This window comes from Paroedura picta, chromosome 5, assembly GCF_049243985.1.
Source record: "Paroedura picta isolate Pp20150507F chromosome 5, Ppicta_v3.0, whole genome shotgun sequence".
Lineage (NCBI taxonomy): Eukaryota > Metazoa > Chordata > Lepidosauria > Squamata > Gekkonidae > Paroedura > Paroedura picta.
The window spans coordinates 34,395,020-34,420,711 of NC_135373.1; the positions used below are offsets into that span (position 1 = coordinate 34,395,020).

Consider the following 25,692-nt stretch of genomic DNA (forward strand, 5'->3'; position numbering starts at 1 on the left):
AGTAGCCTTGGGATAGGTTTTTTTCCCTCTTGTATTGTATTCACTACAAACTGTCCCACTTGTCTATATTTGTTGGAGACAAGGGGATGGCTGTTACTGGCCATAGAGGGGGGATCTCTGAATATACTAAGGGTGAGACAGGGGGTCAACATCCACAGAGAAAATGGAGACCAACAGACATGATATCCCACAGAACTCACCTGAGTTGCCAAGACAGGAAGGGATGACTCTTAATGGCCTTGGCAGGGGGAGGGGCTATCTCTAGGTTTTTTCTCTTAGGAAGGGATGACTCATAATAGCCTTGGAGGGGGGGGGGTAGGATCTCTAAACACACTAGGAGTCTTACTGGAGGCCAATCCCCAGAGAGAAACTGGAGACCAACTGACATGACATCACAAAGAGCTCACCTGAGTTGCCTGGAGAAGTATTCACTACAAACCATCCCACTTGTCTATATTGATTGGAGACAAGGGGATGGCTATTAATGGTCTTGGGGGGGATCCCTAAACACACTAGTGTTTAGGATTGGCCCCAGTCTGACTCCTAGTGTGTTTAGAGATCCTACCCCCCAAGGCTAGTAAGAGTCATCACTTCTTCTCCAGGCAACTCAGGTGAGCTCTTTGTGATGTCATGTCAGTTGGTCTCCAGTTTCTCTCTGGGGATTGGCCTCCAGTAAGACTCCTAGTGTGTTTAGAGATCCTACCCCCTCCTCCAAGGCTATTATGAGTCATCCCTTCCTCTCCAGGCAATTCACGTGAGCTCCTTATGATGTAATATCAGTTGGTCTCCAGTTTCTTGCTGGATGTTAGCCCCCTGTCTGACTCCTAGTGTGATTAGAGATCACCACCCGACTGCCAATGCCAGTAAGAACCATCCTTTCCTCTCCAGGCAACCCCATTAGGGCATACATAGATATCGTTCAGGTTGGATCCTATACAAGAATAAACAAAAACGAAGAACCTTTCATTTCATGTATTCTGTATAATTTACTACATCTATAGTAGCCTTGGGATAGGTTTTTCTCTTCTGTTGTATCCCCTTGTCTCCAGGCAGCTCAGGTGAGCTCTTTGTGATGTCATGTCAGTTGGTTTCCAGTTTCTTTCTGGATGTTGGTCCCCTGTCTGACCCTTAGGGTATTTAGAGATCCCCCTCATCAAGGCCAGTAACAGCCATCCCCTCGTCTCCAACAAATAGAGACAAGTGAGACAGTTTGTAGTGAATACAATACAAGAGAAAAAACCTATCCCAAGGCTACTATAGATGTAGTAAAATTATACAGAATACTTGAAATAAAAGGTTCTTCGTTCTTTTAAAAAATTGTATTATATATAAAGCATTTACAGAAAGATGAGAAAAGAAAAAAAATGACCAGCTAGTAAAGTAGCTATTGATACATATGAGAATATAGTCTGATATTATCTTAAGAAGTATATAGTCAGTTCCCATCGCATATTAACCCTAACCTAACAGTTACTGCTGTCTTTCTTAAGAAAGTCCAGTTAATTGCTCCACTGTTCGTCATATTCTTCCGGTGGTTTCTTGTTAACCATGTTAGTGAGTCTTGCCATTTTTGCTAGGTCTGCTAATTTGTCTGGCCATGTAGAAATAGTTGGGGTCTCAGTCACCTTCCAGTGCTTTGCTCACACCAACCGTACCGCCGTAGTTGCACGGAAGAAGAGGATTCTAGAAGAACTTGGTATAGCACTTGGATGAAAACTTAGCAGCATAGATTCAGGCTTCATTGGATACCGCATTTTAAATATTTCCTGTAACACCATATGTATTTTGGCCCAATACTTTTTTCTTTCTCACAATTCCACCACATATGATAAAAGGAACCTATTGCTTTATTACATTTCCAACATTTATTATCAAACCTATCTAAGATTTTTGCAATGACCTTTGGGGTAATATACCACCTATAAAATATCTTCTACCAGTTTTCCCTTAAAATCTGTTAGTTTGTTTAGGAATTTTAATCCATGCTCGTTCCCATTCCTGCATAGCAATTATAGAACCCAGATTTTGCATCCATTTAATCATACAGTTCTTAACTTGTTCTGACTTGGTTCTTCGTTCTTTTTTATTCTTTTATATGATCCAACTAGAACGGTATCTAGATATGTCCCGTTTTCAAATAATAATTTTCCTCAATGTTTGTCCTAAAGATAAATACTCAAAATTGATATCTTACAAGATTGAAAGCAATTGTCGAAGTAAAATGTAATTTACTGCATTAAATGTGCATGCAATAAGCTTTATATTGGAATTAGCTGTCGCCAAATAAGGACCAGAATCCAGGACCAGAATTGTAATCTTAACTACACCTGTTGGATTGTAACCTTATGAGAAATTTCATAGACAAATTATTCACTGTAAATATTTACTGGAGAGTTACCTTATAAGGAACTGTAAATGCTTAATATTATCTGTAACTTTAATAGGATGTAACACATGCAGACAGGTGTCCTTAATGAAAGTATATATTCACTCGGGTGATACGGTATAGCTGGAAGCAGTTGGCATTACAAGCATCCCCATATAGAACAGCCAAAGGTGGATATATATATTAATCAATAGAGGTAAGACCTGTATTGAATTAGGGAGCATTTATATAAATTTGGATATTCAAAATATAATATACTAGTAATCAAGCCCGCTGCAGCTAAATGCAGCGGGCGCTAGGTACTTGCTGTGGCGTCGGTGGTTCGGCGGTGGCTGGCTTGCTCGTCAGCGGCTTGGTCGGCGGCGGCGGCGTTCTCTCGGCGTGTGCGGCGCTCTCTGGCCTGTGGCGAAGCACCCAGGCCAGCCAGCGCAGGTCCGGCTCCTCGGCCAGCAGCGGCAGGAGCTGGCAGAAAGCGGAGTCGCGGCTGCGGCGTTCTCTCGTCGTCGTCGGGCTGGCGCGGCGAGAGGCCACGAGGCAGGGCGCCCCCGGCAGCCGCGCTTCGCGTGACTGCCAGGGGCTCCCTCGGGCAGTGGCCTGACGTGGCGAGAGGCGCGAAGCGCCTCTCGCTGCGTCAGGCCGCCAGGCAGGGAGCCCCCGGCAGCCGCGCTTCGTGCGACTGCCAGGGGCTCCCTCGGGCAGCGGCCTTACGCGGCGAGAGGCAGGGAACCCCCCCAGGCAGGGAACCCCCGGCAGCCGCGCTTCGCGCGACTGCCGGGGGCTCCCTGGGGTGGCGGCCTGACGCGGCGAGAGGCGCAAAGCGCCTCTCGCCGCGTCAGGCCGAGAGCAACTGCGAGCCGCGCTGCGCGCAGCTCGCAGTTGCTGGGGCTGGGAATCGGAGGGACCAATCGGCAGGCGCTTCGCACCTGCCGTTTGGTCCCTCCGATTGTCTGTCGTGAGGAAGGGTCCAATCCGGACCCTTCCTCATCACGGACAAAGCCCACCTCAAGGCCCCTTAACGAATTATTTAGTCCGTGGCGCCCGTGGCGCCACGGGCGGTTTAAAGATAATGACTTTAGCACTATATACTTTTTAGGTTGAATTTCACAATTTGGACATTCATAACATTCAGACTCAAAAGTGTGGTAGAGTATGGGTTTACTTGAATATCTATAATTGCTTTCAATTTTGTAAGATATTAATTTTGAGTATTTATGTTTAGGACAAACATTAAGGAAGATTATTATTTGAAAATGGGACATATCTAGATACCGTTCTGGTTGGATCATATAAAAGAATAACAAGAATAAACAGAATATACAAGCATAAACAAGAACGAAGAACCTTTTATTTAATGTATTCGGTATAATTTTACGACATCGCTAGTATCCTTGGGATAGGTTTTTTCTCTTTTATTGTGTCCGCTTCCTCTCCAGGCAACTCACTTGAACTCTTTGTGATGTAATGTCAAATGGTCTCCAGTTTCTCTACGGGGATTGGCACCCAGTCTGACTCCTAGTGTGTTTACAGACACCCCCAGCTGCCACCAAGGCCAGTAAGAGTCATCACTTCCTCTCCAGGCAATCCAGGTGACCTCTTTATGATGTAATGTCTTAGTCTCCAATTTCTCTCTGGGGATTGGCTCCCAGTCTGAATCCTAGTGTGTTTATAGACCCCCCCCCCCCACACACACACACCAAGGCCAGTAAGAGACATGACTTCCTCTCCAGACAACACAGGTGAGCTCTTTGTGATGTAATGTATGTTGGTCTCCAGCTTCTCTCTGGATACTGGACCCCAGTCTGAATTCTAGTGAGTTTACAGACACCCCGCCCCCCGCAAAGGCCAGTAATAGTCATGACTTCCTCTCCGGGCGATTCACGTGAGCTCTTTGTGATGTCATGTCTGTTGGTCTCCAGTCTCTCTCTGGGGATTGGCAGCCTGTCTCTCCTAGTGTGTTTAGAGATGCTACCCCCAAGGCAAGCAAGAGTCATCACTTCCTCTCTAGGCAACCCAAGTGAGCTCTTTGTGATATCATGTCTGTTGGTTTCCAGTTTCCCTCTGGGGATAGGCCCCCAGTCTGTATCCTAGTGTGTTTAAAGACCCCCCCCCCTCACCAAGGCAAGTAAGAGTCATGACTTCCTCTCCAGGCAACTCACGTCAGCTATTTGTGATGTAATGTCTGTGGGTTTCCAGTCTCCCTCTGGGGTTTGGTCCCTGCCTGACTCCAAGTTTGTTCAGAGATCCTACCCTGAAGGCTAGCAAGAGTCATTACTTCCTCTCCAGGCAACCCAGGTGAGCTCTTTGTGATGTAATGTCTGTTGGTCTCCAGTTTCTCTCTGGGGATAGGCCCCCAGTTTGTATCCTAGTGTGTTTAAAGACCCCCCCCCCACCAAGGCCAGTAAGAGTCATGACTTCCTCTCCAGGCAACTCACATCAGCTATTTGTGATGTAATGTCTGTGGGTTTCCAGTCTCCCTCTGGGGTTTGGCCCCCGCCTGACTCCAAGTTTGTTCAGAGATCCTAACCTAAGGCCAGTAAGAGTCATCCCTACCTCTCCAAGCAACTCAGGTGAGCTCTATATGATATCATGTCAGTTGGTCTCCAGTTTGTCTCTGGATGCTGGACCCCAGTCTGAATCCTAGTGTGTTAAAAGACCACCCCACCAACGCCAGTAAGAGATATGACTTCCTCTCCAGGCAACTCATGTCAGCTCTTTGTGATGTAATGTCTGTTGGTCTCCAATTTCTCCCTTGGGATTGGCCCCCAGTCTGACTCCTAGTGTGTTTAGTAATGCTACCCCCAAGGCTAGTAAGAGGCATCACTTCCTCTCCTGGCAACCCAGGTGAGCTCTTTGTGATATCATGTCTGTTCGTCTCCAGTCTCTCCTCTGGATGCTAGCCCCCAGTCTGAATCCTAGTGTGTTTACAGACACCCCCCCCCCCCCCGCCCAGCCAAGACCAGTAAGAGTCATCACTTCCTTGCCAGGCAACTCAGGTGAGCACTTTCTGATATAATAGCAGTTGCTCTCCAGTTTCTCTCTAGATGTTATCCCACAGTCTCTGGGGTTTTAGAGATCCTACCCACCAAGGCTAGTAAGAGTCACCCCTTCCTTTCCAGGGAATTCATGTGAGCTGTTTGTGATGTAATGTCAATTGGTCTCTATTTTCTCTCTGCATGCTAGCCCCCAGTCTGAATCCTAGTGTGTTTAAAGACCCCCCCCCCAAGGCCAGTAAGAGTCATGACTTTCTCTCCAGGCAACTCACGTGAGCTCTTTGTGATGTAATATCTATTGGTCTCCAATTTCTCTCTGGGGATTGGCCCCCAGTCTGAATCCTAGTATATTTAAAGACACCCCCCCCCAAGGCCAGTAAGAGTCACCCCTTCCTCTCCAGGCAACTCATGTGAGCTCTTTGTGGTGTCATGTCTGTTGGTCTCCAGTCTCTCTCTGGGGATTGACACCCAGTCTGACTCCTAGTGTGTTTAGAGATGCCACCCCCTAGGTGTGGAAGAGTAATCAGGTGAGCTCTTTGTGATGTAATGTCAGTTGGTCTCTAGTTTCTCTCTGGGAATTGGCCCCTAGTCCGACTCTGAGTGTGTTTATAGACACCCGCCCCCCGCCAAGGCCAGTAAAAGCCATGACTTCCTCTCCAGGCAACTCAGGTGAGCTGTTTGTGATGTAATGTCAATTGGTCTCTAGTTTCTCTCTGCATGCTAGCCCCCAGTCTGAATCCTAGTGTGTTTACAGACCTCCCGCCCAGCCAAGGCCAGTAAGAGTCATCACTTCCTCTCCAGGCAACTCTTGTCAGCTCTTTGTGATGTAATGTCTGTTGGTCTCCAGTTTCTCTCTGGGGATAGGCCCCCAGTCTGTATCCTAGGGTGTTTAAAGACACCCCCCCCCCTCACCAAGGCCAGTAAAAGTCATGACTTTCTCTCCAGGCAACTCACGTCAGCTATTTGTGATGTAATGTCTGTGGGTTTCCAGTCTCCCTCTGGGGTTTGGCCCCCGCCTGACTCCAAGTTTGTTCAGAGATCCTACCCTGAAGGCTAGTAAGGTGAGCTCTTTGTGATGTAATATCAGTTGGTCTCCAGTTTCTCTCTGGATGCTAGTCCCCAGTCTGAATCCTAGTCAATCCTAGTGAATCCTACAGACAACTCACAAGAGCTCTTGGTTGTATTGTATTCACTACAAATGGTCCCACTTGTCTATATTTCTTGGAGACTAGCAGATGGCTATTAGTGGCCTTGGAGTGGGGGCAATCTCTAAACAAAATAAAGGACAATGGCCCAAGTCCAGAGAGAACATGGATACCAACTGACATGACATCACAAAGAGTTCAACTGAGTTTCCTGGAGAGGAAGTGATGACTTTACTGGCCTTGGCAGGGAGGGGGGGTGGCTATCTCTAAAGACATTAGGAGTCCAACAGGGGGGTCACATCTAGAGAGAAACTGGAGACCAAATGGCATTACATCACAAAGAGATAACCTGAGTTGCCTGGAGAGGATGGGATGACTCTTACTAGCCTTGATGAGTAGGATCTCTAAAAACACCAGAAGTCAGACTGGGGGATAACATCTAGAGAGAAAATTGAGAGCAACTGACATATCACTAAGAGCTCACCTGAGTTGCCTGGAAAAGAAGTGATGACTCTTACAGGTCATGGCTGGGTGGGAGGTGGGGCTGTAAACTGACTAGGATTCAGACTGGGGGCAAGCATCCAGAGACAGAGTAGAGACCAACTGACATTACATCACAAAGAGCTCACCTGGCTTGCCTGGAGAGGAAGTGATGACTCTTACTAGCCTAGGGGGTAGCAACTCTAAGCACACTAGAAGTCACACTAGGGTGTCAATCCCCTGAGAGAGACTGGAGACCAACAGACAATACATCACGAAGAGCTAACAGAGTTGCCTGGAGAGGAAGCCATGTCTCTTACTGGCCTTAGTGTGTGTGTGTGTGTGGGGGGTCTATAAACACACTAGGATTGAGACTGGGGGCTAGCATCCAGAGAGAAACTGGAGACCAACCGACATTATATCACATAGAGCTTACGTGAGTTGCCTGGAGAGGAAGTCATGGTGGTCTGGTGGTTTCCAGTCACTGGTGGTCTTCAGTTTCTTGCTGGAGGTTTGCCCCCTATCTGACCCTTAGTGTGTTCATCACGGCCGGTAACAGCCATCCCCTTGTCTCCAACAAATCTAGACAAGTGGGATGGTTTGTAGTGAATATAATACAAGAGGAAAAAAAACTATCCCAAGGCTACTATAGATGTAGTAAAATTATACAGAATACTTGAAATAAAGATTATTTGTTCTAGGAGTCAGACTGGGGCCAATCCTAAACACTAGTGTGTTTAGGGATCCCCCCCCAAGACCATTAATAGCCATCCCCTTGTCTCCAACAAATATAGACAAGTGAGACGGTTTGTAGTGAATACAATACAAGAGAAAAAACCTAGAGATAGCCCCCCCCCCGCCAAGGCCATTAAGAGTCATCCCTTCCTGTCTTGGCAACTCAGGTGAGTTCTTTGGGATATTATGTCTGTTGGTCTCCATTTTCTCTGTGGATGTTGACCCCCTGTCTCACCCTTAGTATGTTCAGAGATCCCCCCTCTATGGCCAGTAACAGCCATCGCCTTGTCTCCAACAAATATAGACAAGTGGGACAGTTTGTAGTGAATACAATACAAGAGAAAAAACCTATCCCAAGGCTACTTTAGATGTAGTAAAATTATACAGAGTACAAGAAATAATAGGTTTTTCGTTCTTGTTTATACCTGTATAGGATCCAACCAGAAAAGTATCTAGATATGTCCCGTTTTCAAATAATAATCTTCCTCAATGGTTGTCCTAAACATAAATACTCAAAATTAATATCTTACAAGATTGAAAGCCATTGTCGAAGTAAGAATGTAATTTACTGTATTAAATGTGCATGCGATAAGCTTTATATTGGAAAAAGCTGTCGCCAATTAAGGACCAGAATCCAGGAGCACAAGTCCCACCTTAAACATCTTGTCCCAGAAGCTCCTCTTGTTACCACTTCATTGAAGCAGGACACACACCGAATCAACTTCAATATTTTGGTACTGAAATATTAGAGCAGCAGCCTTATCAAAGAATAGACTCTAGGAGTCAGACAGGGGTCAACCTCCAAACAGAAACTGGAGAGCAACTAACATGACATCAAAAAGGTCTTACCTAAGTTTCCTGGAGAAGAAGGGGTCACTGTTACTGGCCTTGGTGGGGGGTTGGGGTGGGGGTTATGTTGGGAGTAGTCTCCACCTCGTCCTAGGCACAGAAACCACAGTAGAATTCACTCATGCTTGGGAGGGGATTAGGGGAGCAATGGAAGTCTCTAGTTCCCAATCTTGTGCCTGAGTCCAGTAAGGCAAAAGAGGAAAGGCTGTGGGCCCCTGGGCATCCACAGACCCTTGGTTAGAAATCCCTGTCCTAAGCCCTCCAAAACTTTGGGCCAATCTTGGATGACCCAAGTAAATTTGGACTTACAGGTCACCATACCAAAAAGTTTGATAATCGTTCAGTGTAACCTCTAAACAAACGTTGTTTTCGGCATTAGTCCCTTTCTGCAACCATTTACCATGTCCACCTAAGATGCACTAATGTTTTTGATTCCCTAGAAATCTTTCCACGCCTCAAATGATCTTCCCTGCTTCAGCCACTTTGTGCAAAAGGGAATACCAGAAGGTATCCATTGCTTAAGCCCGAGGTCAACTATGCTGAACATGAGTTCCTATCAGAACCATGAAAGTGGAAAGGAACTTCCCCCCCCCTCCTCTTCTCTCCTTGAGCTGTTGTGCTAATCTTTTTTTTTTCCTCTATGCTTTTAGAAATGATTGGGTCATTTCAGGCTGTCAAAGCTCCTTTGCCAGTTTGAAATCAGAGGCAATGCCCGAATGGTTGCATGCGTGATGTCTTGCCATGGCAAAGAGTCGGTGGCGGGGGAAAAGGGGATGGTTACCGATGTCATTTCAGGAGGTTTCTCATGAAAATGAATGAGGTGGCTCTCTGGATTTCGCCTTTTAGGTAATGCCGAGATTCAGGGGCCTGGCCCAGTGACAGAGGGAGAAATTATCTCTTCCCCTTGATTGTTTCGATTCTAAAGTGGAGCAAACAGCCGAGCATTTGCTGCCAAAGCTGATAAAATCGGCTGTCATTGTCAAGGGATTGAGATGCTATGGGAGAAAGAGGGGAGGTCAGGATTTCCGGAAATTGTTTTGTACTTGGGCTATTTCGGAATTAGATTGTGTGCTTAAGTGAATCCCGACTCCCTGCAAATTGTATTTGAAGCCTTCTAAGATCTTTTGTAAATTTCACTCTTTTAACTCTTTTTTCTCCCTACCCCAGTCTCAAAAAGAACAAAAGATCTCTGGTTAAAGGAGGAAGAAACTTGGGAGCAGCAGGCAGGCAGATAGACCTTGGTGTTCCCCATCCTTGCTGTTCAGGTTTGAATAATCCACCTTTTGATTAGTTCATTTGCATCCCTCCACAAAAGAATAAATGGATATGAAATTGACAATAAAAATCACAAACCCATGGGGCAGCATTATACTCTCCTGGGACATTCTGTTGCTAATCTAAAAGTTGCCGTTTCTCTTACAAAAGAACTTGAAAGAGACGGTTAAACGTGGAAATTGCTGAATTAGAATTCATTGATAAATCCAAGACCATGTAAAATCCCAAGCTTAAGAGGTCAAGAAGGACCTTGGATTCCTCACAATGGCTGTTAATATCTCGCATGTGCACTTTTACAGATGGCAACAATTAAACTGTACTCCCATGACTTCCTACTCTCTGCTAATCTTATTTCATCTTGCACTCGACTTTATGTTTGGCCTAATCAGAGTTGGAGTGACTCATCTCCACTCTGATTGGCTCACGTCTTGCTCCGAACCATTCTTCTCTGTAGACATGCAGTCACAGGAAAGGGCAGAGCCATGAGGGGGTTTGTGTGGTGGACAGGGAGCCCTTCCAAGGAGCCCTGCAGCCCCACAACAAGGTGCTTCCCTCTGCTTCCCTGCAGCCCGGGAGTGGTCACTTTTAACTGGCCACCACCACTCTGGTTCTTGGCTTTGCCTGGGAAGGGTCCAGGCCATCCTCCCTGCTCCCCCACCCCAATAATTCCCTGTTTGGTCAGGGATGGGATGTGACCTGCTGTAAGGCCAAATAGAAAGCACAAATGAGCCAGTCCGAGTAAATAGGAAAGGTGAATTCAATGTGTTTAGTTAGTGTATTGATAGCCTGTCTTTCACATTGAAACTCAAGGTGGATTACAGAGCACAGAAAGGAGGGGTGGGGGGGAATAATTCTACAGCACAGAAGAAGAAGAAGAGTTGGTTCTTATATGCCGCTTTTGTCTATCAGGAGTTTCAAAGCGGATTACATTTGCCTTCCCTTTCCTCAGTCCACAACAGACACCCTGTGAGGGAAGTGAGGCTGAGAGAGCCCCGATATTACTAAAGAAGAAGAAGAAGAGTTGGTTCTTATATGCCACTTTTCTCTACCTGAAGGAGTCTCAAAGTGGTTTACATTCACCTTCCCATTCCTCTCCCCACAACAGACACCCTGTGAGGGAGATGAGACTGAGAGAGCCATGATATTCCTGCTCAGTCAGAACAGTTTTATCAGGCCTGTGGTGAGCCCAAGGTCACCCAGCTGGCTGCCTGTGGGGGAGCGCAGAATCAAACTTGGCTCGCCAGTTTAGAAGTCAGCACTCCTAACCACTACACCAAGCTAGGAGTTCCCAACGCATATCTACGGGCTGATATCTTTCCTGGCCATCACCAAGTACTTTTAGAAAGCAGATGGAGCCAAGTGGGGCTTGGAAGCCTTCTGACCGGCCACTGGGGATTTGAATGTCTGTGCAGATTCTTTAAAAATGCTGCTTAGTCCACAGCTGCCTCCAGAGCACAAGGATATGCACTGTGTGACTGAAGGTAACTTGGGGCAGCCATGCTGAGTCAGAATTCCAAAGCCTCCAAAAGGTTGGGGACCCGTGCTAGAACATCAACAGATGAATTGTTGGCCCCCAAGTGCTCTCCCCTGTTGTTGGGATTGGGGGCATTCCCAGGATGGCCCAAGTGGACGGTGACAAGATAGCACTGTCAACTCTGCCAGCAACCCTAGAGAGGCACTGACTGTCGGAGCAGACAAGCCCGACCTTCGTAGATCAATGGTCTGGTTTGAGATAAGGCGGACTTCATGTGGCATTCAGGAGGTGTCAGCGTCACCCTGCTTATGCCCCTAATCTGCATCTCTCTTTCCTGAACAATCAACTCAGTGTCTGTAACCCCCCCCCCAGCAGCCCCAGCAAATGTTTTGCCTGCTGTCAATCACATGCCAATTTGAATTTTACTAAGCTCAAATCGAGGTTGATGTTTTGACAAAAAGGAGAAGAAAGAGCTGTCAAAGTGCCGAGGATGGATAAAGAAAGGGAAATGATAGGTAGTGCGGAAGTGGTCTTTGTTATTTGTTGGGAGGGAAGCCACATCATTTCATAGGTCATGGTACGGAGCCTGGGTTATGGTTAGCAGAGTCGGTCTGGGGTTTGCTGTGCCTGACTCTCCAGGTGTGAGAAAATAGAAAGATGCATTTCATAGAAGAAAAGGTATATGATGCAAATAAGAACATAAGAGAAGGCATGTTGGATCAGGCCAATGACCCATCTAGCCCATCTCACACAGTGGCCAAAACCTAGGTACCATCAGGAGGTCGACCAGTGAGGCGAAACTCTAGAAGCCCTCTCACTGTGGCCCCAAAACACCAAGAATACAGAGCATCACTGCCTCACTGTATCTTGTCCCCTCTGTATCTTGTGGCTAATAGCCACAGATGGACCTCTGCTCCATAAGTCTATCCAATCTCCTACATGTTACTTCAAGACTGACTCACAGACATCTCTTGTGAGCTCTGTGCTTTCCAGGTGTGTAGTGGATTGCTGTGGATTAGGACAGTGGCACATAGAGAGAAGGTGCTCAAGCCATCCACCCCCCCCCCATGCCATTTTCTCAACCTGAAATAGACCCAGCAGGTACTTTTCCCATTTAGGGGATGCACAATAGGTCTTCAAAACTGCACCGGGAAAAAGTCAGCCATCTACAAAGATCTGATATTGGAAAATATGCAAAGCAATGGACATCGTTTTGGGATTATATGAAAAAATAACTATCCAGACTTTGTGAAGATTTGTAAAATTTAACATAGCAACAGCAGGTTCTAAGCATAGTTATGTCACAGATTTAAGTTTACTATTTCATTTGTTAGGACTAGGAGAGAAGTCTTGAATGTATATTTGTATTTATTTGTGATTGAATGTTAGATTGATTAATTTATGGATTAGTGATGGGTAAGGATATTTTGTTTGATATCACAGTAAAATATTTGAATTGGAAAAAAAGGAAAAAACTGCACCGGGAAAAAGTCCAAGACTATTCTCCCTGGGCACAATGGTCATTATACGAATCAGACCCCCACATGCTAGAGAAATGTGAAGCTCACTAAGCTTCTCAGTAGAATAGGGTCTGTTTTGTGGACACAATGTCCCTCCCAGCTTCCTTTGACAACCTATTCACTTACAAGAATTAGGCAGTAGGAGATACGGAAAATACCAGCTCTGCCTTGGCAAATTCCTAGGGATTTTAGGGTAGTGCCAAAGAGGGTGCAGAGTGCAATGAGCATTACATGGTGCCCACCACCCAAAGTTGCCATTAACTCCAAGGAAACTGATCTCTGTAGTCTGAAGCACTACACTTCCAGGAAAACCTCAGGGCCTGCTTTGAGATTAGTAATCCTAGACCATCGCTCAGCGTAGAGGACACTGACCTTGACCAACTAAGGGTCTGACTCCAGAGAAATCAACTTCATATATTCCTTTTGAAACTATTTAGCATGCAAGACTAGTGACATCGGCATACCTGAAACAAGGAAACTTGCCTGAGCTGCTTTGGTGCTGGAACGTGTTTTCAAGTTACAACCAACTCATGACAACCCCATAGGGGTTTTCAAGACAAGAGATGGACAGAGGTGGTTTGCCAATGCCTGTTTTTGCGTAGCAACCCCAGACTTCCTTAGTAGTTTGCGATACGAACCAGGGCTGACCCTGCTCATCCTATAAGGGCTGATGAGATCCTGCCTGAGCCATCTATGTCAGGGCCTAAGATGCTTTACTAAAGAATAAACAAAAAAGACTCAACTCGTGCCTGCAAAGGAGGTTATTGCCAAGATGAAAGGCATTAATCCCTTGCATATAAAAACCCACGAGTACACCATGGTCCTCAGTTTATGCTTTGCCAACCATCCTGTCCCTCCTTCCAATTATCTGTACACAGACCACTTTTCTGGTCTTCCTAGTGGGTAACTGGCAGCTGAAACAATTCACCGGATGTGTGTTTTATGGCCAAGTTTCACATCTTAAATGTTCTGTGCAGCGGGCAACATAATAGCCCATTGAATCCAAAACACATCAGAGCCCGAGTTCCCACATCACCTTGAATTACACATGATATCAGCAGTTTCCTTGAAGGGAACTGGGCTGTTATATTTCCAGACACTTCTCTGGTCTCCACCCTGAAGCCACCTTCTATACAAATATGATATTCCGCAGGGTACATCATTATTGGGAAGTTGCATGCATAATTTATGCTGAGACCTTCTGATTCTCTGCCTGGATGGGCAAGTGACATTTCCAAAGGAAATTTAGCTAAACAACAGCGTTGAGCTCCCAATACTCTTTGACAAGTTTAATAAGCTCATTTTTATGTTTGCAAAATAGCCTGACCTTAACTTTTACTCGACCACCAAGGGGAAAGGGAAGTGATATTTGTATGAGAATGTCACTGCTGCGTTAAAGAAAAGGATAATGAGTATGAATTTAAGTTTAAGTGGCAAGAAGACCCAAAAAAAGCCACTTTGTTTTGTTTTTCTGCATTTCCAAGGGCAAGTGGACTCTGTTTGCGACTGTCAGTTTTCTTTCCAGTGGCAGGCTCTGATCTTGTGATAGAAGATGTGTTGTCTCCAAGCCCACCCCAAGATATTAAGCACGTTAGGGTATAAGTGCAGAAGCTATTGACGTGGAACATCTACTGCCGCAGTCCCTAAAATGGAAATGATAAAGGAAGTGATGTCCACTGGCCTGCAGTGGCAGCGGCACCAACAAGGCCCAGCCCTGAGGCCTGCTCATTGCTGTGGCTGCTGCCAGTCTTCTGAGGCTGCTCCCACCCTACAGAGAGCAGGAGCAGCCTTGGAAGAAACTCACCAACGGCCGTGGCTCCAGAGAACAAGCGGGCCTCAGTGATGAGGCTTGCTGCTCTGGTGTCATGGCTGCCAGCCTTCTGACGCTGCTCCTGCCCTCTGGAGAGCAGGGGCAGCCAGCCTTGGAAGACTGACAGAGGCGGCAGCAGCAAGTGAGCCTCAGTGTGGGCCCCAGCCGTGGAGGCCAGGCCAGGCCAGGCCAGGCCAGCCACGGCGCCCAGGAGCCACACAGGTAAGGAGGGAAAGGGAGTGGGGAGTGGGGGGAGGGAGCCTTGGTGTGTATATCTGAGAAGGGGGAGTATGCAGGGGACAAGAATTCCCGCCCCAGCTTATTTAGATGTTCAACATAAGGGGCGAGAATCCTAGTTGGCAGATTTTTTTTTGGAATTCATTATTAGCTCTTCAAAGCATTGTTAAAAGAAAAGAAGAGATATTTGGGTCCCCAATATGCGTTCCTGTATGCTCCCTCCAGCAGGGTCAAGAGCTGCTCTGTGGGAGCCTTTGAGGCGAGAACAATTGTGTGAGGACAAAAGTTTAAAGCAGGGTAGAGATGCCTCTGCCAAGTAGCTGAGCTTGAGGCAGGGTCTTTCTTCCCTGCACATCACTCTGAGGCTGCAGAGAGAGCCCTCTTCACAGAGGGGTGTGCAGGGGAAGCATTTAAAGACCCTGCCAAGCAGCTGAGCCTCCGGATCAGCTGCTGGATGAGGTCTTTCTCAATAAGCTGAATCACAATCGAAGTGGGCTTCTCTGATTCGGCTGATTTAAATGGATGGGATGGGTGGTTTGGCTCGGATAAGCCTGAAAAATACTCAAATCTGCATCGCCCATCCCTGCATTTAAATGTTAGCAAATTTATGATGCAAATCATTGTGGATAGTTAAATAAACTATTTAAACTCAAGCTGTTGTGTCTTCATTGAAAGGGTGCCTCAGGCAAAAAAAGAAAAAAGAAAAGGGTTTCCAATCTTCATATGAGCCTTATACTGAATTAGTCTCTTGTTTCTTGTTCCATCATGGTCAGTATTGTCTGTTCTGGCAGTGGTTCTCCAGGGTCTCAGATTGAGGGCTCTCATATCAACTATCACCTGAATCCTTTTAAGCAAGCAAACAGAAGCTTTACCACTAACTTTAATGTACAATAGAGCCTCTTGTGGTGCAGAGTGGTAAGGCAGCAGGCATGCAGTCTGAAGCTCTGCCCATGAGGCTGGGAGTTCAATCCCAGCAGCCGGCTCAAAGTTGACCTAGCCTTCCATCCTTCCGAGGTTGGTAAAATGAGTACCCAGCTTGCTGGGGGGTAAACGGTAATGACTGGGGAAGGTACTGGCAAACCACCCCGTACTGAGTCTGCCAAGAAAACACTAGGGGGCGTCACCCCAAGGGTCAGACATGATTCGTTGCTTGCACAGGGGATACCTTTACCTTTGCCTTTTTATGTCATCATGTCCATTTCTTCTCCCTGATTTGTTGGGATTCACTGCAGAGCAACCTTATGTAAAAGGGTGCTCTTTTGTGTAGACTTTTAAGAAGGGGAAGGTGTGAAGACATTAATTGTGTTCTTCTGGACAGGAAAGAAGATGAATGAGTGGTAACCTTCAAGGCCCACCTCAGCTCACCTTTATGCAATGGTAAATGGGCCTAGCAAAAAGCAATAGAATGGTCAAAACACACACCCACACAAACACATTCCAAGTGATCACAGATTTGGTGGTTTTAAATGCTAGAGAAACTCCAGGTAAGTGATTCCTGAAGCCTCTCCTGGACATGCTTCTTTGATCTAGATTGGCCTGGTCAGAAGGTGGGACAAAGGAAAGGTGATAAAACTCAGAGGATCCAGGGAGATGTTCTCATTCGCATAGATTCCATCAAGGGTACAGACAGAGCTCCATGGGGTCGTGATGGGTCGGACATGACTTCGCAACTAACAAGAATGAGGTCAGGACCTTCTCTCCTGTTAAGTGTCACTCTTGGTCTGTCTCCAGATTGCTGCTCTCAGGGGCAATTTCCTGCTGCTTCTCAGAAGCCACATCTTCCTTTCTCTCTCTCTCTCAGCTAGGCATGTAGTCAGGCTCTGTCTCTGTCTCTCCTGCACACTATCAAGTATGGCAATTCTTTAATAAATCCTTTCCCCTTATTCTTAAATCAGCGTGTGCAGCTCCAATGACTTATTTACTCTGCTTGTTTACCAACTTGCTTGTACTTTTGCAACCTGATACTCCCCCCCCCCCTTCATGTAAACCTCCTTGGCCTTTCTGGCTTCAGGCTTGAAAATGACCAAAGGAACCCATTTGTTCAAGCGGAACCTAGAAAATGAATCTAGGATTTTCCTGTCGGCCAAGAAACATAGTTGCCTCTTTAGTCCTAAGAAGAGAGATACCTCTGAAACCTGCTCTTACTAGTCTACTATCAAAGTCACTCTAGCAGCGCTGCTTGCAAAGCATGGTTAAATTTAAGACAAATGGCACTGTATATAACTTAGGGAATATAACTTAGGGAAATTAACATATATCATGGGAGAAAGACAGCAGCAGGTGATTAATGAAGCCATTGGTTGGGTGAGGGGAGGGGGAAGAGTTTGGTAAACTGACAGCTTATAAAATGTTAGCACCTGCCTAAAAGGGAAAGGTTGGAAAGCAGTAACATGGGCCAATACCTTGGGTTAAGTGTGAAGCCTGTGAACCAGTAAATTGTACATCATCTACATTCAGATATACAGGCTTGTAGGCTCTTTGGTCCAGTGAACTTCATAATGGAAGAATTCAAAGCTCCCCTGGACACATGATTGAGCACCGGGCTTGCTCAGGTGTTGATAAGATTTTATAGGAGGATTAATGTTATTAACAGCATCTCTGCTTCATCTCCCATCTTACTGGAGGAACGCTATTGTATACCTTTTAAAATAGAAACCATAGAATTGCCACCTCCATAAGCTCCCATGAACAGTCCTTAGACACACACAGAGCCAGAGCCAGACTAATGCAAGGCCTTGACTGGCATGATTCAAAGAAAAGATATTTGGTATTAAATATCAGAATTCATAAACCCTTGGATCGGCATACAAAACAATCACAATAAAATTAGGATCGAGAAATGTCAAGGTCAAAGCTGAATAAAATGACAGCACGAATACCAAGAACCCCAAAAGGAAAATAATAAATATGTTTCTGTCCCAATCCCAGTCAACTTCTCAGATACGCTGGTTTTGCCTGTTCGGCAAAAGCAATTTATTGAAAAGAGACAAACTAAGCTTGTGATATTTTTTGTTAATAATGAACTGCAATACCTATACAGTTCATTATTAACAAAAAAATAGCATGAGCTTAGTTTGTTTCTGCAAGACCTGTACAGTTCAGTGTATTCACCATCAGCTCCATCTTCACATCACATCACGCCACCCACTTTGGAATGCAACTTCCCCACTTTCCCAGGCACATTCATAGCCCAAAGGGTAAAGGTAAAGGTATCCCCTGTGCAAGCACCGGGTCATGTCTGACGCTTGGGGTGACGCCCTCCAGCATTTTATTGGCAGACTCAATACGGGGTGGTTTGCCAGTGCCTTCCCCAGTCATTACTGTTTACCCCCCAGCAAGCTGGGTACTCATTTTACCGACCTCGGAAGGATGGAAGGCTGAGTCAACCTTGAGCCGGCTGCTGGGATTGAACTCCCAGCCTCATGGGCAGAGCTTTCAGACTGCATTTCTGCTCCCTTACCACTCTACGCCACAAGAGGCTCATGTGGTGAACCCCAAGGGGCGAACTCCAAAAACCAGGCTGTGCATCTCCAAGGACAGTGTTATATAGATAACATGGAAGCTTTGTCTCCTCCCAACACCCATAGCCTACCCGGAGATCAATGTGAACCAATAAACAAGCCCACACTCCCAAGTAAGAATACAAAGGATGTACTCAGTGAAAACCATGACAGGATGTTGATGCCTAGGCAGGTCCTGACAGCTGCCAGTTGTCCCTGATGTTTATCTTGATGCAACTTCATGGCACCTTGCAATAAATGTGTCAGTTTTTAATCATTAGAATGGTGACAGAGGAAGGTTATCAAGCTATTTGTAGCTTTTAAAATTTATTTATTTACTTCCTAAGACCATTTTTACCCCAGTCTTCTTCCGAAAGCTGACTTTGAGTTGTCCTTGTGTGCAATGTTTCTGTCAGGGTTTGTTTTGTTTTTCGGCTTACTCACTCCCACCCACCTGCAGCCCACTTTTCCATGAGTGAGGTGGACAAACCACTCCCTCTCTTCCTCCACCATGCTGAAAACAGTGGGTTCATTTTCTTTTTTAAGAGGAGCACTAAAACATCAATTTATCGCTGCAGCATTGTGACAATAGGTTTAGCAGGTTCCCTGAATTTCCAGATTTTATTTTTATAAAAAGAAACCTTTGGCCTCTTCCCTTGAAGAGATATGCCCTTTCCCTTATACATCCACAAGGAAATGGACTAGAGACATTTGTTTTAAAAAAAATGAAATCTGAGAATTCAGAGAACCTGCTGAGCCTGTTGTTACAGTGCTCTAGCAATAAAGCAATACTTGAATGCCTTTTTTAAAAAATAAAAGGGGGTGCTGTGATTCCCTCCATTAAAAATCCTTATTATTTAACCCATGTGTGTGGGGTGCTATTGACTGACTTAATTGTGAAAATGCAGTGGGAAGACAGAATTGCGTTCAAACCAGTTCCACTGGAAGGCCCATTATGCACGGAGTGGAAGGTCCGCATTTGGGGTGGAATGGCGGTGGCTAAAATCACCAATTATGCACGCTGCAGGCGGCAACCGGGTGCAGAGTCAACGTATGCCGCCGAAAAAGCTGCGTTAGCGAGATGCGGAAGATAGGCCCATTATGCACGGCCGCCGAAACAGCGATTTCGGGTCACATGGAAAATGCGGACGGGGAAGAAGTGAAGCAAACCGCTTATGCACGGGATGGGACGCAACGGCGGCAAAACCCAGAGTAACCAATTATGCACGCGGCGACCCCGGCGCTGCTTCTGGTTCCGCCCCGGTCACCCAGAAGCTGCGCTTTCTTCCGCGTTTCGCTAATGTGGCTTTTCGGTGGCATGCACCGAATCTGCGGCCAGTTGCAGCTGGCACCGTGCGTTATCGATGATTTTAGTCGCCACCATTCCATCCTGAATGTGCGCTATTCCCCCGTGCATAATGGGACAAAGTGGAGCTTCCCGGGACCAGGGTACAACCAGAAGTGGCTCTGAAGTAGCCGCGTGCATAATCGGATACTCTGGGTTTTGCCGCCATTGTGTTCCGTCCCATGCGTAAGCGGTTTGCTTCGCTTCCTCCTCCTCCACGTTCTCCATGCCGCCGTTTCAGCGGTCGTGCATAATAGGCCAATGTGTGTTTATCATGTCACAAGCCTCACAAACTGAACTGGTTTGCTTAGCTCTTGAAAGTTCACGACTCGTGATCTAGGAAGGCCATGAAGCTCAAATGCGATCTGAAGAGAAACCAGAGTATAATCAGAAATGGAATAATATAGCATTTCCCCAGTTGTAGAATTTTGAAACAAGCTGTGGGTGTTGTGAGACAAACTGAGTTCAGCCACCACAGTCTTAATTTGGGGGTAGTGGTGGATGGTATTTCAGTACTCCAAGATTTATTCATTTATTGAAACATTTATAATCTATCTTTCCTTGTAATTCAATCATTTAAAATATTTTCATTTTTAAAACAAAAGAATAAAATAACAACCCACTGAATCTTCTGGTTGTCAGCTTCTAGTTGTTTTCCCACCTAAGAGTGTCCACTTGTAATCTACTACAATCTACATCTCCTACCATGTAGAACAGGCTATCTGATTGGGGGGGCGGGGGGGGCATGTGTCACCATCTTTGGATGCTTTATAAGATCATTCCCCCAGACTCCTCCCACCCATCAAGTCCCAGCTGACTTTGGTTCTCATGGCAGGAGATATTTAGACCCTACTTAGGTTCTGAGATCTGATGAGATCTGGTTAGCCTGGACTATCCAGATCAGGTCACGTACACACATACACACACACACAGAAAGATTTCATGTCATTTCATGTCATTTACATTTCAGATTTTAAACCAATCAAACATGCACCCTTTCAAATGACATCTCATTCTTTATTTTTAATTTAATTAAATTTAATTAAATTTAATTTAATTATGATTTACTAATCAGGGAACAAGGGTAGAGAGACCCCCAGATTCCAAATGAAAGTTTTACTTTCCTCCAAATAAAAAATCTCAGTAATTCTCCCAGATATTGCCTTGTCATTTGAATCCATTGATCTAGCAATCAAATGGTAACCAGACAGTCAGGGTGATAAACTTCTAAAAAATACCTAATATTCCAGAGGGGGAAAAAATGTCCCCAGGAGTTCAGAGCTCCAGCGTGGGATTCCCCCCCCCCTTCCCTTTTATTGGCAGTGCTTTTGCTCATTCATTAGATCTGACATCTGCTATTGATGTCAATTATGGTAATTAATGAAAGATTTCCCAGGCACTGGTTGGCATTCTGTCAGCGGTTCCATGTGCAAAGTTGGGGGATGCCATTAGAACTTGCATGGGAGATTTATTTAGATGGCTCTATTGGGTTAGCGTGGGCTGTGAAGTCAAATGCTCCTGGATTAATTTCCACCGAGACCCGCCAATTAAAATGTAAAATGGAAATGGAGGGAAAAATATCTACAGAGACGTGATGGATGGAGTTACCTGCTGCAAAATGGCTTTAGCACAGAAGTCTGGACAAAGGTAGGCAGAGAAATATGAGCTCTGGTTGAAACATTTGTATAGATTTAAGATCCGCTTCTATGGTATTGTTATCAATATTGCCTGAGCTGAAGCAAATGGTTTTCTAATGTCATATTCTCCTGCCCTAGCATGGGGTCCTTGGGGTGCACAAGGCAAGGCAGGGAACTGAAAAGCCAAAGGGGCAGGGGGAAGGCAAAATAGACATATTTACAAATGGAAGGGACATGGCTCAGTGGTAGAACATCTGCTTGGCATACAGAAGGTCCCGGGTTCAGTCCCTGGCATCCTGAATTCACACCTAGACGGTTATGGGAAAGTACTCTGCCTGAGACCCTGGAGAGCCAGTATGAGTAGACAATATTGACCTTGAAGGACCCATGTCCTTCAGTATATGGCAATATAAGGCAGCATCACGAGACCACGGTAAAATGGCAGCTGATTTGTATGCAGAAGGCTCAACGTTTAGTCCCCAGCAGTTTAAAAGGCCAGCTTGAAGGTGAGATCCTTAAAGAGCTGAGGTTCTTGACAGGCCAATTGCCTGACTTGGTATAAGACAGTTCTTGTGCTCTTCTAAAGAGTAGGAGCCATGAATCAGTGATAGAGCATTTTCTTAGAGAGCCAGCTTGGTGTAGTGGTTAGGAGTGCAGACTTCTAAGCTCGTGAGCCGGGTTGGATTCTGCATGTCAGAGCATGCGGTGGAGGAGGAGCTGAAGTGTGATCAGCTAGCCCTTAGCCCCAATCGGGCTAATCAGCCAGGGCCCAGCCAAGCTGATTCTTGACCATTTGTGTCAGCTTTGCCCTCGACAGCCCCCACAACCCACTCTGAGAGCTCACTGGAGTGCCAAAGATGGCGATGGTGGGTTGATTTAACAGACTGCCACAGGAGCACCTGACTCATGGTGTGCTGTCAAAGTAGATGGGACCAAGGTTAAGGTACTTTGATGGATGATACCTGAGGCCCCAGGTGTAGCTGTTTAGATCCTGGCCAGCAGTTGCACTTAAGGAAGGACTGTAATAGCATTTCCTTCTGGGTACAACTACACGCTGAACCTACCCATCGCTCTGAACTCTGGCTCCTGCCTTGACCCCACTCAAGGAAACTCTGTCTGCCTGTTCATCGGTTCCCTGACTCCTGTTTTGGCTCCTGGACTTTGGCTTTGGTATTCGGACTTCTGACTTGGCTCCTGACTTTGCTCCTATGGTTTCTTGACTCTGGCTTGTGTTTTGACTACTTTCCCTTCTTGCCCTCTGGACTCAGAGACTTGCTCGGTTGGGAATAAGACACAAACGAGACTGGGACGGTATTTGGAAAGCGATTCAGTCTCGGCTTAATGGCTGAAGGTGTTAGAACTTGTTTTCGCCCCTGTGTGCCCGGGTAGAGCAGCACAGTGGAGATGCTTCTTGATAACTTGGTCCTCAAACAACAGGAGCACACAAACAAGCTAACAACAACAACAACAAAAAACCTGTTCAACTGCAGGAAGTATTGTTCTAGTATCTACTGAATGACATGGAGGATCAGTAAATACTAGAAAAAAATACCTCCTACAGTTGCTCAGTTAAGAGGTGAGACACAATCCACTGTGAGCCAGGGACCATTGAAAGCTTCTGTCCTGATACTTGGTTAATGCAGCTGCTGAAGAAAGTTATAACAAATGCAGAAACAGAAGGTTGGGGCCCAGTGAAAAATACAGAAAAGTAATTAAACCAAAGGACACTGGGACACCTATATGACAATACAAGATTGATGAATCTAGCATAGCAAGTAGGCAAGGAGTCTTCAATCTTCAAATATCATTTCTTTAATGAGCAGTCTTCTTTAAGGATTCCCAACATGTTTCGCTAAATAGCGCTTTCTCAAGGGATTCCAAAATTGAAATTCAACACAATAGGATATTCAATTCCAGTAGAATATTTTCAGCAGTAAACCAAAAGCTATTGCAAAACAATTCCAAAAGCAGCTATGCAAAGCTTGCTTACAGGCGTTCCAGACGTCTGGAAAGGTGTTGAGAATCCTTAAAGAATACTGCTCATTAAAGAAATGATATATGAAGATTGAAGAGTCCTTGAGTATCTATGTTGAATTCTGTGATCTTGTCTTACCATATAGGTCATTATAATTTTTGATTTACATATTATTGTATTATTGTGTACTAGCAAAAAATCCCATTGCAACCAGGAATGCAAGGGCGCTAGGGCCCAGGGGACACCGGCAGGCACAGATCTCTCTCTCTCTCTCTCTCTCTCTCACACACACACACACACACACACACAGCAGGACCCATAGGAGGTAATCAGGGTTCCTTCATAGCAGGGAAGCAAGGTTCATTTGCAGTTTGTCTCTGTCTCTCCCTCCCCCTCATGGCAGGAGCCAGAGCAGATAATCGGGTCATTTGCAGTTTGGCAGGACTCCCTGTGTGTCTCTCTCAGGCGTCTGAGAGCAAAGTGGCTAGCGTCCAGGGAAGGAGGGCGGGAGCTGGAGTGGGAGGGCCCTGATTGGCCCTATTCCATCTCGGACAGCCAAGACACTTTCCATCCCCAGGGCTGTTTCACAAATATTAAGAGGAACAATGGATAAGGATATCTAAGTACACAGAAACTGGGGTGTTCGGGGTTTTTTGCTGCTATATTGATGTCTTGGGCCATGCTGTGGTAATTGAGGAGTGACCTCTGTGGAGCAGATGGTTCTGGGATGGTGGATTCTGAGTGTGAGGAGGACAGAATGGCTACCTCTCAAAGCATGGGAGATGTCCCAATCACTCACGCCTTTTCACGGATATTGAGTAGGGACTTCCATGGTCATCCTGATCCCTGCCAGTCTTTTGTGGCCTGTAAGGCTCTTGAGGGTTAGAGGAGTATATCATCCTCATGGGCCACAGATAACTGCATCCCTATAACCCAGGCACTCTCAAACAGGCTTCAAGAAACCCTGGGGTTTCTTAATGGCTCTGGAAAGGACTCCTGAATGGGTGGGATTTAATTAATTTTTATATTTTTAAAATGTGTTAAACATTTGTTAGATGATAGGACCATAGACAATCATACCAACCCACCCAACCCATCCCAAAATGGTCAATGAGAGGCCTGGAGTGGATGGGAAGGGGAGGGGGCCCAAGTGGTTGTGTACACAGAGATGCTTCCCAACCATATTCTGCCTGATTGTGCCACTTCTGGGATTTTTTGAAGCCTGAAGAATGTTTCAGGGGTTTCTCAGTGATAAAAAGAAGTCGAGAAAGGCTGCTATAGCCTTTCCTGTTTGGGCAGCCTATTCTGGGCTGTTTTTTACTTGCCTTTTCAGGGATCTAAGATGCAGTGAGTTTGTCTCATCTTCCAAATGTGGTTTGTCAGGTCGGGCCCTTAGGGTTAGTGATGTTATTATTAAAAGGGAATGCCATCTGGTTACTGATTAGGAAATCCAAGACAGATCAAATGTGGAGGGCTGCATGTTTTTGTCTTGGCAGCCACTGCTGGGCAGCCTTGCCCAGTTTGAAACATCAAGCAATCCATCACAGATCCCTATACCTAGCAATCATAACATCCTTTCCACTAAGAATGGCATTTACCCATTTGAGGTTTCATGGCATGCCAACTGGAGTTCGCAGTGGTTGATTCCTCCATATCCCTCTGTCTGATCGTCTTTGTATTCGTGATATGGAGGTAACTGAGGATCTTACACTTTATATTCTGGACTGACCTCCATACAACGACCCGAGAACTAAATGCGTCAAGAAACTTTTACCCACTGCTTGGGGCATAGAGAAATCTGAGTATCCAAGCTGTGGTTGGTTTATTCCATACATGTATCTTGCATTGTGCTCATTATGTGTTCTGTTTCCTTTCTCTTCCAGGACCCTTCTTCTGCCTTTAGGACTGCAAACTACATGCAAAGATTATTAGCAAAATAGACCATGGTGACATAGAACTCCTGAATATCAAGTGTTTGGGATAAAATGAGGAGAAATGCTCTGCATGTCAATTTCCTGGAATCACCTTTCTGACTCCTGTTGAAAATAAACTGTCAAATTCTATGGATTGTAGTTTGATCCATAGTTGTTTTCCTCATGTTCTTAATCTTTCCCCCAAGGGATCTTGGTTCTCCACTGAAATACCCTTTGGCTGCCGTATTGTCCTAGTTTTGTTAGTCATTTCTCTTGTGTGCAGGCACATCTGAGAAGCATATCGATACCCTAAGATCTGCTTAATGGAGAGAACCTATGACAATGTAAGGAAACAGAAAATAAAGAATCCTGGAAAACCGGAATGGGAAATAGCCTTGTGAAAATTTTAAAATCATCCATG

The 25,692-nt window shown here is 45.6% G+C and overlaps 1 long non-coding RNA gene across 1 annotated transcript; it reads left to right on the forward strand.

Moving 5' to 3' along the window:
- The first annotated feature begins 759 nt into the window (after positions 1-759).
- LOC143839023 (uncharacterized) lies at positions 760-25,442 on the forward strand. Its single transcript, XR_013231527.1, has 3 exons — positions 760-863; positions 9,753-9,850; positions 25,242-25,442. It is a non-coding gene; the product is annotated as an uncharacterized LOC143839023 (long non-coding RNA).
- Positions 25,443-25,692: the final 250 nt, after the last annotated feature.